We start from the raw sequence: 16,747 nt of genomic DNA on the forward strand, positions 1-16,747 counted from the left end.
TAAAAGGATATATAGTAACTTTGCTCAAACTTACCGATGCAGCCATTCAGTTCATCTTTATTGTGTCGGCTAGTGTCTGGGGCCGAGACACTGATGTACTGCCTGGTTCCTTCTTCATCACTCAGCCAGTAGAGCACTGCAAGCAAAATGGCTTCTATCCATAACCTTCCCCCAACTCAAAGTGGCACTTCCAGCTTATCAAGAGTGACTGGAAGTTGAAGTGAACTCGTGTTCTGTGTGGCGAAGCACTGCTCAATTTTTACACTGCTCTCCATCAACCCTCCCTCTTCACCCCAGAACAACCTCTACTCAGATCAGCTGCTGGACCTGCCACCTGCATCTACTCACACAAACAGATGCGCCAACAAATCGGCGAGAAAGCAAAACTCCTGATCCGGAGGAAACGTCCACCATCTGGTTGAAGGGGAGGAAAGTTTTCCCTTAACATTTTCATTTTCATATTTTAGGATTTATGAATATGCAAATCCATCTGTCCCAGTCGCCGCGGTGAGGCACCTCCCTGCTGGGGCGGATCAGCGCTTGTCAGGGACGACAGGACGGCAGGGTGGCCTGTTATCGGACAGGTGCCTCTGTATATTTATGATTGTCCCTTTTCACTGAAGAACACTGCCCAGGAGCGCTGGGAATATTTAACTGTGCTCCTCCACCTCTGTCAGCATTAGTAAACACATTTTCAGTAAGATTGGAAAATCTTTGGATAAACTGTGGTTGTGTTAATGAACACACAGTCAAATGCACAGGGGCGGAATCACCTCATACATGAAAAAATAAGTTGCAAAAAAAAGCCTCTTCTTCACCTATTGTTTTGCAGCTTAATATCATTTTCCCATTATTATCATCAACCTATTATTAGCCCAAATATGGATTCAGAGGACAATTCAGCTAAACTAGTCAAATCATGTAATTCATATTGCACAAGTAGCTGCAATGTTACAGGAGGTCACAGAACACTGTTGATCAAGACAATCCAGACCTGCAGCTGCAGAAACCTATTAAAGCCAGTTTACTATTCCACTCAAGGTGATTAATGTTTTTACTGTATACATCTTTGGAGGATATGAACTCCAAGAACTCGTTACATCACTGAACCGTATACCCCTCTCAGGAGTTCATCACTCAGCCCAGTACAGTGAGTACCAGACATGGCAGAGCTAGCAAAGACCACTTATGACACTCTAAACTTCACAATCCAGTTCTGTGCAGACTTACAAAGCTAGGGCTGAGAGTTCATTAGTGCTGATGTAGTCGCAGTAAAGTACATTTCATCTTAAGAGATAATGCCGAACAAGGGCTCCAAGTAGTCCAGTGGGCTAAGTACTGCCTCTATGATTGGTGATGGGAGATTGCCAGTTTGAATCCTGTTCATGTAGCTTGCCATCGGCTACCGGAGCCCTGAGAGAGCACAATTGGCCTTGCTCTCTCTGGGTGGGTAGATGGCGCTCTCCCCCCATATTATTTCAAAGGGTGATGTCGCTCAGCACAGGCCATCTGTGAGCTGATGTATCAGAACAGAGTTGCTGTGCTTTCCTCCAAGTGCACTGTGATGCTACTTAGTTGAAAAAGAGGCGTTGGATGACTTCACATGTATCGGAGGAGGCATGTGCTAGTCTTCACTCTCCTTGTATTGGGGCATCACTAGTGATGGGGGAGTCCTAATAAGGGGTTTGGATAATTGGAAGAAATTGGGGATTTTTTTATATATATAAAATAAAATATAAAAGAGATAACTCAGAATATTGCAGCAAGTCTGGCTGATTATCAGATTGTCAGTTCATATTGAAAATGGATCGTAGACCAGTATTGGCCCAAAAACACTGATTGGTCCATTTCCTAAAATAATTTAACAGGCTCAATCAGATTTATTCCCAAAACAGTGATCTTCACTACTGAAGAATATCAGTGGGTTACTCCACAACAATCACTGATATCCCATTATATCACCAATTACCCAGGACTAGACTAAAGCCATCTGAGGCTCTTTGTCTTTCCAGCTGCATCAGCCAACTTCACACACCTGAGGAGAGAATGTAAATATCTTATAGTGTAATATCCTTGAACTCTGCCAAGCCCCACACACACACACATACACACAAACACACACACACACACACACTGAACAAATGCGCTGTGAATGCAAACATCCTATTTGAAAATTTTGCCACCTAAGCAACTCTGAGGTGAAGAATAATCTCTAGATAGCATGTAGTTAGCACACACACACACACACACACACACACACACACACACACACACACACACACACACAAATACACACACACACAAATACACACACACACAAATACACACACACACAAATACACACACACACAAATACACACACACACAAATACACACACACACACACACACACACACACAAATACACATACACACACATACAAGACGCACACGTTCCGGCCCTTTTCCCTGCTGAGCTGCCCTCCCCGGCCTCTCCGGTAGCTTGTGCTGAAGTGTCAGCTCCACTTAGGCAGGCGAAGAGGACCCGAGATAAAAGAGGAAAGGAATTGCTTTTAGCCACAGCGCTTCCCCTAGTGACAGAAAATGAAAAGCTCAGAACAGCCGTTTTGTGAAGACGGGAATAAAGCCGAGCGTTAGTAGCACATAGAGGCCCCTTCAATCGGTTTAGAGTGACGCCTCTGGCAGCCATACAGGCAGAAATGTGGAGTTTGATAGGATAAGTGTTTATTATCTCACGCTGGTGTGTGTTGCAGTAACTCCACCTGCACTTTGTGTGCTCGTGTGAGTGGCACTAAGAGTTTTAAAAATGACTGCGAGGGATGGAAATCGTGTTTGCGGTGGTAAGATGACAAGAGGCAGATGAAGATGGAGTGAAGAAGAGAATGACGGGAGGGAGAGAAAGAGCGAGGAATAAGCAGGTTACCTCAGTAGTAATAGAGAGCTGAAGAGTGATTGTGATATGCTCTATGACTCCCAGTGCTCACAGACCGAGAGGGGGGAAGAGAGAGCGAGAGAGAGAGAGAGAGAGAGAGAGAGAGAGAAAGGGGGACAAGGGGAGGGGGATGCCAACAGCACATACACACACAAACACACAGACTAAAAATGGGCAGAGTGAAAGTGTGTTTAAGAGAAAAAAGCAACCAAATACTACAAATGAAGAAAAAGAAAGAAAAAAAAAACTAATATTCACTATTTGCAGTAATGGTGGTAGTAAATAAGGGTGGTTTACATGGCTTTCGTATTTTTTTTATTCTGTTAATTAAAATGAAAAAATTATCAAATGAACAAAGTTCAGTTTGCTCACAGGTTCACAGAATTTGGCGTCACATCAATGTCAAAGTTCGGGGGTGCAAAAATACCAGATGAAAAAAATTTACTTGTTTAACATTTTTTTTGTGTTTATTTACGTCTCACAGGCACAAATGTGAAACTCTGGAGCAAAAAAAAGGGAACAAAATATCGCTCCCTAGCTTCATTTTTGCCCCTTCTTAGGTGTTTATTTTTTTCTTCTCAAAGTCACAGTTGCCCTATACAAATTGCCTGCGGTGGCTCTTTTTGCCCCTGTAAGGCTTTTTTGCGCTCAAGTGTTGAAAGGGGTGGTTTTGACAGTTTGGGGGTGGGGTTAGGATCACCTCCCTCAGCAAATTTATAATGGACTGCCTACTACCAACAGCCAGAGGAGGGCGAATGAAGAAGGACAGCAGGAGATTTAGCTAACTAGCTATGCTAAAATCCAAACAAACCGGTTCAGTGCCTGGAGCAACACACCATCTAGAGCAACAATGGCTTGTTTAATTATTTTCACCTGGTATTTTTGCGCCCTGACTTTTGATGTGACGCTATAACAGAAAACCATGCACTTTAATTCCGGAATTCAGTCAAAATTATATCATCAGTCTTTCCATTACAAATGTTTGACTGTTGTGTTCCAGGAGAGAGAAGCTGGTCAGCAGACTCAAACAAGTGACTGACACAAAGATGAAATTCAAGTTATTTTTCCGTTGTCCATTTGTTCAGTAGCCCACTCACAAGGACAAGGACAGCATCTGCTCAGACAGCTCAGCTACACATGTTGCAGCTGCTGAGGGTTGAGGATAAAAACATGTGTTTGATAAAGACAAGCAACTAGTGCTGGAGTGACAGCAAGGCTAAATAGATCAAGTTATGTCTTGTTTGTAAGCTAGGCTTGGATAAATTGCAGCTAACTAAGGTTTAAAACAGTTAGTAAATTCAGTATAACAGTCCGTCCATCTTTGTGCATCACTAAACTTGCTTTAAACAGTGGGCCTGTTTCATTTTTATTTTATTTTTTTGTTCACCTGTTTTCAGAGCGTGACATTTTTCTATGTATAATTGAGTCAGCACAGAAATCTGACACATCAGACCAGTCATAATTTAGACATACTGTCCTCATTTTTACATACGCCAAAAGCTTTATATATAGCAGTACAGCATAGCCCTAGTCAGGGTCATTATAGAACAGACAGATGGTGAAAATAAAGTTAAAATTGGCTTGAAAATCATTGGTGGGTATCACATAGTGTCAGATCCTGCCCTGGAGGTCTCCTGAGTGTTTGGCTCTTATACAGAAGCCTTCATAAAGACTGCAGGCCCTTAGGGACCAAAAAAAAAAGAGAGGGAATGAGCAAGAGAGCGAGAGAGAGAGAGAGAGAGAGAGAGAGAAAGAGAGACAGAGAGAAAAAAATAGAAGCGTATGACTTAAGTTATTTGGAAAAAAGTAATGCTGAACATACTCATCAGAAAGTTGTAGTTTAGCAAAAAAAGGGGGGTTTAGACCAGTTTATTGATTTACATTAACGTCACTTGGCAGATGCTCTTATCCAGGGTGACATTATTCTTTGTTACAGTAAGGTGAGCGTATCCGTTATTTCTACAGACAATCTTGATGCTTACTTGTGTGTTTTTTTTGCTATCCAGTAAGGCTGCAACTTATGATTATTTTGGTAGTCTATTAACCTAAAGTTTATTATTTTAACTAATTGATTAGTCAATGACTATTTCTGATATCTTTTTTAATCCCTGTCTCCTTTGAACACAGCTTCTGTTCCAATATACGTTTTATGCCACCTGCTCAAGTCAGCACACTTGTGACTGTTACCCTGTTGTCTAGTTTTTGCCTTAAAACATGAACCCCGAAAATATAACTTAATCTCAATCAAATATTTGTGTGAGATGCAGCCCTACTAGCCATTGTCAGCCAGAGGGGGATATGTTTGCTTATTGAGTCTTTCAGTATTAAATATGAAACTATACTGAACACTATACACGTTGGTTAAAAGCGACAAATAAAGTTAAATAAATACATTAAATTTAAACCTCAAATTATTATTTTTGAGTTCCTGGCTAAGAATAATTGTGATGCATCTTTAATAATTGGAATTAGTGCCAGGTGGTATACTGGTTCATATGGTATACCATAGGGGAATTTAGAATTTATGCATTTTTCTCATACCGCTAGAGGAACAGCGACATCAAAGAACACACTGGGACAGCTCGCTAGCTAACGCTAGCCAGTTAGCATAACAAGTTAACACACTGGAGCTCTATGGAGCCTAAAAACTCGTCCCTTGCTCCATCCTGCCTGAGAACAGTACTTTATCCCACAGAGGATGATGAGAGAATAATTTACACAAGGAAACGAGGTGAGCAGTAACTATAGCCATGTTTAAATATATTAATACTGTACCTTGAAGTATAATATTAATGCACACTGAACTGAATGTATTTGTTAACTGGAGAAAGAAGGGAGTTGTGGCTGATTTTAATATTGTAATGTCTCTAATGGCTTCAACTATGAATGGCTCGAACTAATTCAAATATTAAGTTAAAAAAAAAGGAAGCTGTTAAAGTTGTGGGCGTATCTTTTTTTAAGGCCTATTTACATTCTTAAGCTGTTTTTCTGTTAATGAAGTCTCTGTTCTTCTATTTATATGGCTAATTTACTCTGCATGTCCTTTGCTGCTGCACTCTGCACTTTATTGTATAATATACAGTTTTGCACATGTAAGTTTACAGGCAGGTGTGTGTGTGGGAGTGTGTGTCTAGATGGGGGTACCTGTCACTGTGAAATGTTGTCAGTTATCATCATACACTGTGAGCTAATGTAACCAAACTCAAATTAATTGTATGTCTGAGCATACTTGGGGGATAAAACCTGATTCTAATTCTGATTCTGATTCTAAATACTGTTTATATCAATAAATTATTACCAATAATCATTACATACATTTTTGTTTATTGTAAAATGCTTATTTATAACAGAATAGCATAGAGAGCAGAGCAGCTTTATTTGTGTCTAGATATCAGCAGTGTCTGTGTGTGTGTGTACGTGTGTGTGTTCCCTGTTGTGAGCGGGCCTCTGTTGATTGTTGAGTCAGTGTGACAGGAATCAGGACGGTGTGTGATGCACCAGGATCCGGCCTGAAGCTGCCTGATAAACAAAGCAAACAGCAGTGGACCAGCCAAGTCAGGGGACTACAGAATCTCTCTCTCTCTCTCTCTCTCTCTCTCTCTCTCTCTCTCTCTCTCTCTCTCTCTCTCTCTCACACACACACACACACACACTCACACACACACTGTGGGGAAAATCACAAAGCTGCAAAGAGACTCAGTGCTGAATATGCAATCAGTGCTGCAACCTACTTACTGTATCATTGAGTTGTAAATTGTAGCCCTACTCTACTGTACAGACTTGTTTTCTATTCGCAGGTAAAGCCTAACGAAGCAAACTGTGCCAGAGGTCACTCCCTTTCACCCCTGCACTCAAGCTGCATTATACATTACTGTGCACAGATATGGACATATTAATCTCTCAAACCTCATTATCAAAAATCATCTCTTCTCTTTCAGCCCCAAAGCGTAAAACCAGCGGGAAAATTATATACATTACTGAATTACTGCACTATCCTCCAATCAATATGCAATTAATAAGGTCTAAATGGGTCTTTGGGCTCCAGGCTTGGCATTTTCTCCCTACTCTGTCTCTTTCTCTCCTTCTCTTTCGCTCTCCATCTCCCCCTCTCTCTTTTTCCCCACTCACAGATACAACCCTGTATAAAACAAAACTGATAAAGTGTTGTGGAACATTATAGTTTTAGCAGGGGTATTTTTTGTCAGTGCTCATCCATATTTTAGTTATTTTCAGTTGCCAATCACTAGCTAAGGCTCTCCCTATTGCACAGTGCTATTACCAGCAAGAGAACCAGCCAACCACACCTCAAACTGATGCTAATGCATCTATACACATTAGGAGACTAACACTAGCTGCCAGCTCTGTCACATAACATAATAGACGCCCACTAGCACCACACTGACTGATGGTCAAGAAGAAGGATTATCCTATCAACCAGATAAAGTCAGGCCAAAAAAACAGGGGGAAGGGGTAGCAGGGAGTAATGGGAATTGCATCTGGGTTGAAGGTTGAGCCAAAATCCATGAATAAATAAGATTAGCCAAGAAGTACTGTGTCCACCAATGAGGCAAATTCTTTTTTTCAGTAAAATTGGTAAAATTGAAAACTAAAATCTAAGTATAACTTGTACTCAGTTAACTCACTACACTAATAATCTTCATGAAGAATCACAAGAAATACAAATCAACACTTTAAACTAGTTATATTTAAACATGGATAGTGGTCCCACCTAACCAAGTTGCGTTTTTTCAAATATATATATATATATATTTTTGGAACTACACAATGATATTCGTAGCATTCAGCCAACAGCCACTCAGAGCAGACTAATAATTAAATTAAAATTACATGTAATCACAGGAAAGAAGGTTCTAAACCACCAGGGAAAGGACTATGGTGGTGCAAGTGGGAGGAGCCAATGGGAATGGTGTAAGATTTACTCATTAAGTAGGCATTGCCTAAACATAAGGCATGTACACCCCACAAAGGCACTCTGAAGCTCCAGTGACCAATAAAATTAGTTGTGGGCATGGTCATGTCATCAAATTTCCCACTAGGAAGAAGCACATGAGCAAGTTCTATGCAGGACAAACTGATTGAGTGTTGTAAAGTAAACGCTTTGCGAACTGATTGAGCATGTAACCAATGGTAAAAGCTAAAATATGATTTTATTTTGTTATTATTCTATATTGTTATTGTACGATAATGTGAATAATGACAATTTTCAGACATCTATAAACAATATATATATAATTAAGCGTAAAAAAAAAAAAAAAACTTGCACAAAGAAGAAGAACCCTACCGCTGGTCATGCACGTGAATGCAGTATTAGCTTGGGTGCAGAAATGTCACGCCAGTATATTTTCTTAATGTAAAACCAACAGCCAACCAACATGTTTCAGTACACTACACATCTGGGCCAGATTTTGTGTTTGTGGGCTGCTCCATCTGACTATAGGTAAAACTCTAAGAGAGTGCACTGTGCCTATTTAAAAGAGGGGCAGATAATATGCCTCTCGCTTTCTTGCTCTCTGATTGTTTGATGGGTGTTACTATCTAATTAGTCCCCTGTTTCACACCCTTCAGTAAAGGACACTCTTTTCTCCTCTCTGCATCCGCTTCACTAATTAGCCACACTGATCTGTCCTCCCTCTCTCGCGCTCTTAATTAAGACTGGGCTCTCCTATGGAGGCGCAGGCTGGGAGTAATATTGCGGTCTGGAGACAATAGCCCAGTCCTGAGCGCCGCGCTCCTCTACAGGACCTGCTGGAAGCCTTTGAGTCGGCTGCTGGGTGATACCCACATCTACAGCGGGATTACAATAGCATTAGAACATCCACAGGGACAGCAGAGCCGAATCCGATTAATGGAGCGGATTGACTAATCAAGTGATGGATACCTAAAGATCCAGACTTTATCTCTCTCTCTCTCTCTCTCTCTCTCTTTCTCACACACACACACACACACACACAAGCCTTCATGCTTGTGTGTGTGTGTGTGTGTGTGTGTGAGAAAGAGAGAGAGAGAGAGATAAAGTCTGGATAAAAAAAATCAAACATGTTTTTACAGATTTACATGCACTGGTGGGATTAATGGCCAAGCACAATGAAAAATGGGAATTTAAAAATGATATTACTCAACACACAATCTGTACAATAGCCTACAACATGTACAGTAAATCTGCTGTCATATTGTGTATGTTATTTAACTGGTATGAGCTTAATTTAAAAGATTACATTTATTAAATCTTGTTCCTTCAGCTTGCCATCAGCTACCGGAGCCCTGAGAGAGCACAATTGGCCTTGCTCTCTTTTTGGGTGGGTAGATGAAGCTCTTTCCCCTCATCGCTCCTAGGGTGATGTCGATTAGGCGTCTGTGAGCTAATGTATCGGAACCGAGTCGCTGCGCTTTCCTCAGAGAGCGCTGTGATGCTATTTGGCAATGCTGCATCAGCAGCAGTTCAAAAAGAGGTGGTGACTGACTTCACATGTGCTAGTCTACACCCTCCTGGTGTTGTGGCATCTCTAGTGATGGGGGGGATATACAGCTGACTAGCAGCTGAATGGGTGGGAAAATTGGCCTAGCTAAATTGGGAGAATATATGTTTATTAGGGCTGGGGCGACGCGTCGACATAATCGACGTCATCGATTACAAAAATACATCGATTTGCATAACGTGCGTCGGCGCGTCGTAAACATGGCGGCGCCTGTGGAGAGCATTAGAGGTTAGATCGGGCCCAAAAATTCCAACTGGCTGTTTTCGGGCTGTTTTAATGAGCGAAATATGATCAGAATTATGTTAATTAACACGGTAACATAGAAGCATAGAACTATTATTTAATTAAAATGATTTTTAAGAACAGCTAAACACAGTTCTGCAAGTCAAACGCGGAGGAGTTCACGTGCGAGAGACAGAGAGAGAGAGAGAGAGAGAGAGAGAGAGAGAGAGACACAGAGAGAGAGAGAGAGAGAGAGAGAGAGAGATTTGCGTGTTCTGGTGAGAACTACTCACAGGTGAAGGTTCTCTTTGATCTCCTCGTGCTCCTATTCTAGTCCCATTCATAATTCTGCAGCTCCCTCAGTGTTTTCTGCCGTATTTTGCGGCTAGCGCGAGCGCTTACAACTGACACCGCGGACCGCGAGGTGCCGCCGCGTTTGTGCCGAATCCGACTCTCTGCTGAATCTGACTCCCGCTTCGGCACAACACCCCCGCTGTAGAACTGCGGTAGTGAAAACAGCGCTTATAAATAAATTAGTTTAGTTTCACTTTCAGTTTTCGTTATTTTCGTTATTTTTTTTTTAATAAAAATATAATTAAAAAACAGACGCCTACATCTCGGACTATTTTCTGGAGCCCGGGTCGGATTTACGGGCGGGCCTCGGGTCATGTCGGGTTCGGGCAGAGAATCTAAGCTCTAGAGAGCTTGGACTCCGGAGAGCAATCTCCAGCTACAAAAAAACGCCAGCGGGCATCTAAAGTTTGGGAGCATTTCACGCAAAAGGGCAACAATGTGGTCCTCTGCCATATGTGCAAAAGGAGCACTTGAAGCGCAAACATCCAGGAGCACTATGTCAACAGGGTCACACAGTAAGTTACCGTTTACATCAGGGTCTCCGCGGGTGTCCTTAAAAAGACTTAAGACTGTCTACCAAAGGTTTTAAACCTGCCACAGGCAGAAATTATACATTTTTGGTTTATATTTATATATATAGTTTCCAGAAACAGTAGCATTATTCATAAGTTCAGGTGTTTAGCTAAGCTAGCTGCCTTAAGTTATTTTAGCTAGCGCCGTCGGCGCTGCGGTGTCACACCGTATTCCGTCACCGTCGGAATTTTGTGACCAGTGCTCACGGTTATGAGCGTTCATTGGCAAAACGGAAGCTTTCTATACCTACACCTTACCCTCAGCCCTAAACTGAACCGTTTTGGCCAGTCGGGGTAAACATTAGAAACGAACACGTTTCGAATCGGCCAGTGCACCGGTCTGCTGAGAACTACTTGCCAGTGGTCACAAAATCTAGCGGTCACAGAAAACAACACACGGTTGTGGTGTATGGGAGCTTATCCATTTTTAGCGTTATAGATCTAAACAACGTGCTGTACATGTAAGTGATTATAAGTGTGGGGTTTGGTTTAGTAGGCTTGTGTTGTTGTTGTTGTTGTTATTATATATAAATATAGTAATTTATCGTTTGCTTTAAAACGTAAAATAATAATTATTTAAATATGTTTCTCAATGAATAGATTAGTCGACTAATCGAAAAAAATAATCGTTAGAATAATCGTTTAAAAAATAATCGTTAGGGACAGCCCTAATGTTTATATATATTTATAAACATATATAAAGTCATGTTTGCAGTGTTTTTATTTGTTGAATTTCCATGTTTCCAGATATAGACAACTAATATTTTTGTGCATAATCACTAAAACAATATCAGTATCTATTTTTAAGCACCTGTGCTAATGTATGTGTGCATGAGCAAGTATGTAATTCTCTGCAGTCCCCCAGAAGCCAACAGCCAGGATGGATTCTACAGTCATCTCTGCTTCCTGACTATCAGCATACCACACATTCATAAGCTGTAATATGGCAAATTTAAACACAGAGCCTGAAAGTCTCAGTTTATTCAAATTATTATTAGGAGTGACATCCATGCGTCCTCATGCTGCTCACCACCTCCACTGTCAAATTAGCCTGTCAAATGAGGAAAGATTAAGCGGCCTGTCATCAGGCCATCTGAGGTAAAACATGAGACACATTGACTCACTATGTTTTCATTAAACAGAAAGCCTTAAGAAGAACAGCATGAGGGCGGGAGACAACAGGAGAGCGGAAGAGACAGAGATTGAGAGACCGGCTAGACCTTCTGAATGTCCTTGCAGAAACAGCACTGAAGACTGTTGATCTCACCAGAACAATAGTCCTCCACACTAACCGCACAACTGTGACTACACAATCCGGCCTAGTTTCCACATAAGCAACAGACAGGAACTAGAGCAAGGTCATTCACCCACACTAATCCAGGATGAGCATGAATCCAGTGAAAATTCTATTATATATATACACATGGTCATTCATGCCCTGCTGCAGACTGGGGATGATACAATTAGTCATGTCACTTTTAATTGACTACATTCATTAATCTTTGCAATGGCTAATACAGCTATACCACAGCCACTGAAACGAAACTAAAGGAAACATTTACTAAATGTTTACCATATTTTTTGCCTGTAGCCTGATGCTAACCCTGCTGGAGCACTGCTGGAGCAGCATTAGCATAACCCGCTAACAACGCTAAGCACTAGATCTATCGTCATTCATAGGTGAGTATTTTGTACTGTAGCCTGCACATTTACTGTGTTTATACAAGCTAAGTTTATACGACCTCTAGCTAATATCGCCCTGGCTAACCAGAACAAATTCAGGGTTTCTCAGTGTAGCACTGTCGGGCAGCATTAGCCACTCACTGCAGTTAGCACTAGTGGTTAGCTGCTAATGCTAATGCTAATGCTGCTGCACCCAGCCTTAGTGGAAATCTGGAAATCTAAGTTTAAACGAAATAAATAAAACGAAAGTGCTTTACTCACTCAAATAGACAGTTTTAACATATAGTGCTTGCTTTTTTTTTTTTTTTTTACTACCGTTTTGTTTACTTAGCTTTAGCTTTACAGGCCTTGCCACCCAGCAGCCAGACTTGTTAAATTAGAAGGAAAACATGGCGACACCCCTAGTGATAGTGTGCCTTATAATCGGGTGCTTCTTATAGTGCGAAAAATGCTCTATTTATATGTCAAACTGCATATATACTATATTGTGTTTTTACTGCCATTTTTTAATTGCCAGTTTTAATCTAACAATAGTAAGGTTTGGGAAAAGTTGATTCTTATATTCATTCCAATGCAGGTGTGGATAACTGAATTGATTCTCAAACCTCAAAAAATCAATTGTCAAAATTTTAATGACAGAACATGAAAGTAATGTTTTTAATATAGCAATAGCTTCCCCAAACTAAACTCCTGCTTCCTTGTCATAATGTAAGCACAAAATAAACAAGAATATGTCTAATTAACTGATCCTATCTAATTATATATTATTATGTATAAAGGGTATTACTAAAATACAGAAAAGTAGATAAATAATAAAATATGCTTCTGTAATGCATTTGCCATTAGCTTTTAATGCAAGACTGCCTGTCACTGGCACCATAGACCAGCTAAATCACTGGCCAACAACCCCTGCAGTTTCAAACCAATCACTGTCACTACTCATCTAACCCTTCAGTGCTGGGTTTTTATGCCTTGAAACTGCCATTATCTCACCACTTCACATTCAAAGAAACTGCTCTGAAGCTATAAAAGGCTGAAATGCTCAAGATTTCTAATAAATACTATTTAAAAACAGTATTTAATAAAACGATACTGTCTTTTCCAAACCTTTAATGTTTGTCTTTCACCTTAATTTCCAATTATACTGAGTGAATGCTCACTGATACTGAACAGTATTTATATGTGTATTAGATGTCAGCATTGTTTTTTGGACCCTGGGACCACAGACAGACATGCATAGTTTTCAGGCAGCTCTTGACTTGATTAGCTGTGTAAATTGAAACATTCAGCTCATTCATCCCTCATCATGGACATATACACCAATTTCTCTTCCCTTTACCCTACGTCATATTTCTGCCACCCTTATCTGCTTTGTCGAGCAGAAGCTGCTGAGTCACATGTCATTGATTTAGTATAACTGTGTAGGCTCTGAGTCTGAGACGGGGCCTCGGCCTCTGCAGTAGTAGAGCCTAGGCGTAAATACAACCCAGCGGTTTGCCGGACACCATCTTCCACAGTCTGATGGGCTTGAAGGTGAAACAATCAATTATTTGCAGCGGTCAATATTTCACGTGAGGGCAGGGAGGTTGAGAAAGAGGTGGGGGGGGTGTTCAGGGAGGGCCCAGGGTGAATCGGGGGTGTTAGAGTAGGCCCAGATGCCTCCGGGGCAAGGCCGCAGAAAGCGCACACAATGCAGGCGCGTGCACAATGATCCTAATTTAAAATGACCGGTCAATGTGGATTCAAGGCTTCAAAGGGGAGGTTTGAATTATTACTCGGCAGGATGACAGATGATTCACCGCATTCTCTCTCCCTCTCCTGCTTTCTCTCGCTCTCTCTCTCCCATTCACCATCTCTCTTTTCCATTTTCTCCCTTTCCATCACTTTCTCGCTCCGCTGCTCCCGCTCTCCTCTTTGTCTTTGAGAAAGAAGCTCTGTCTCCTTCCCTCACTTTTTTCTGCTTATTTCTTGTTTTGTTTTCTATTGCCTTCCCCCACCTCCTTTCACACCTGTGAGAAAAAAAATAAATAAAAAACTATTCTTGTTTTTAACCAAAGACACTGGATGACACACGTGAATTCAGGCAGGATTTTAGTGCCAAATTGTACTTATAAAAAAATAAATAAAAAATACAACTTATTATTTTTTTTTTGCAGCAATTGTACTCCAATTAATCAGACGGAGTAGACAGAAAAAAAAAATCTCTTAACAGGAGAAAAATATTCACTCTCTCCTCCACATCAGCCTGCCACAGACAACTGCTCCTCTTAATGGCATCAATTTCTCCAACTCGCGTTTCATACTGAAAATTACAATATGAATTGCCTTGCTGCCGTATGCGGCTTGATGTTGCTAGAATTGGACTATTCGTCTTGTTAGGCGTCACCCATCAAATGAGTCGCACCCTCAAAAATTGGTTCCACAGGTGCACAAACAGAGACGGAGTGAGCTGACTGAATGAGAAATCTTTAATAGTAGGGCAGCCGTGTTTTAACATTCCATGACAGCAGGAGTTATCTCTGCAAGAAAATGCACTGCAAAAGTGCATCACTCTGTGATATTTCAGCAAACACGCTGTTGATTTGACAAGGTCCAGTAACGCTGAGAGGAAGCTGGAATTGAATTTTACAGGGCTTTCAAAGAGGGATTTTAACAGCCCTCTACACAGTGTCTCTCTTTCCTCCTATACCACCATTACGATTCTACAGGCCACATCTGTAGAAGGCTCTCATTAGCTCCATTAGCATCACTACAACTCAGTAGAAAGCGGTAGAACCTTTGGATGTTGACCACCATGATAGATAATAATAGGCTGCCAACCAGTCAACACTTCCAATTACAGAACATTACCCTGGCCTTGAAAGTGATGTTATGAGATGGTATGAGAAATTGTTCTATTTATTGCTAGAATTGGACTGTTGTGCATGTCTTTAGAGATTGGTTCCACTGGAGCACAGAGATTAAGTGAGCAGAGAAATATCTTAAAGATAGCATGTTTTATTATTCCATAACAACAGTCTGTAACAACAAGAACAAAGAACAAGAACCATTCACCATGATGAGTTCTAACAACCTGGCAACCAGCAAGCTATGAACAACTGCAATTACTTTACATTACCTGGCTCTGAAGACCTGGGGAAGTGCTCTATATGTCCTTCTTTTTACACAAGTAGATACCTCCCTCCTGAACCTTCCAGTAGCAATTACATCTTTTTTATATCTTGAACACCATAAGGAGTAATAATAGCCTGTCAACAAAGAGCCCATCAACACCTCCAGAGACAGTGCTTTACCTTGGCCTGGAACATGTTAATGATCTTGAGAAAATGTTCTTGATGTTACTAAAATTGGACTATTGCTTGAGTTTTGTCCTCAGAAGTTGGCGTATAGTAGAGTGAACAGTATGTCCCTGTTCCTTGCCATTGTGATGGCAAAAATATTTTTCAAAAATAGAGAATAATTGGAGCCAGAGCTTGCACAGTAGAGATGAGAGATGAGGAGAACATGTGGCTGCCCAAACCCACCTATATTTCTTAGTACAATCCCCCTTCTCCCTACCAGTATACTACAAATGTGCAAAGAAGCTGGAATTTTCTGGAATCAGAAATGGGAAAAGGAATTACCAAACAATTATGGCTCAATCAAGTCTGTAAGTACATCAATGTGCATTATATATTTTTAGACACCTCCAGGTTTACAATTTCACAAAGTCAGTATGAGCTGTCTATTAATAAACACCTAATTGCCACACCAATCAACATATTGCCAAAAATATGATTAATTGAAAAAAAAACGAGGGGATATGTGCATTGTGGAAATGGTGGTTTTAAATAAAGGTTTACTTTCAGGTTAATTTAATTATATGGGAATAGGTTGGGTTAAAGCTGGAGCCAACCACCAAAGACCAAAAGAAACAGCTTGTCCTCAGTTTTAATTAGCAGTTCACTCTTATATACAGTAAGTGTTTTACACAGAGACTGACAAAGTGTCAGAATGGCAGAATGTTTCCAAGTACGATGGCATGTTTTACCAATGTGTGAAAACACAGGGATTTGGGCAGACTTTTGTGCTTAACTTTACATATAGCTGTTCTATACTAATCAGAGACTAGGCTAGAAGTTTCTCTATACTAAAAATAGTCTCTACATTCATAGAGATCTCAGAGATTTCAGCTGTCAGTTTCCACTGTGAGGAACATAGAAAGGAAATGGAAGAGCACAGGCACAGTTCTAGTTAAGTCCTGAAGTGGCAGAATAAGAAAAATCTCAGATAAGCAGAGGAGAAGGATGGTGAGAACAGTCATAATCAACCCACAGACCAGATCCAAAGACCTACATCAACATCTTACTGCAGATGGAGTCACTGTGCATTGTTCAGCTATTCAGAAGAAGCCTTTTTCTCAGCACACGCCACAAACAGAGTCGCTTGAGGTATGCTAAAGCTAAAGCACATTTAGACAAGCCAGCTTCACTTTGGAATAAGGTTCTG

The 16,747-nt window shown here is 40.8% G+C and overlaps 1 protein-coding gene across 1 annotated transcript in view; it reads right to left on the minus strand.

The window, feature by feature from the left end:
* The window catches only part of dab1a (DAB adaptor protein 1a), a 519,346-nt gene that overhangs the window by 390,022 nt on the left and 112,577 nt on the right, over positions 1–16,747 (minus strand). The gene's annotated exons all lie outside the window — the stretch shown is intronic.

Source organism: Astyanax mexicanus, chromosome 1, assembly GCF_023375975.1.
Source record: "Astyanax mexicanus isolate ESR-SI-001 chromosome 1, AstMex3_surface, whole genome shotgun sequence".
Taxonomy (NCBI): domain Eukaryota; kingdom Metazoa; phylum Chordata; class Actinopteri; order Characiformes; family Acestrorhamphidae; genus Astyanax; species Astyanax mexicanus.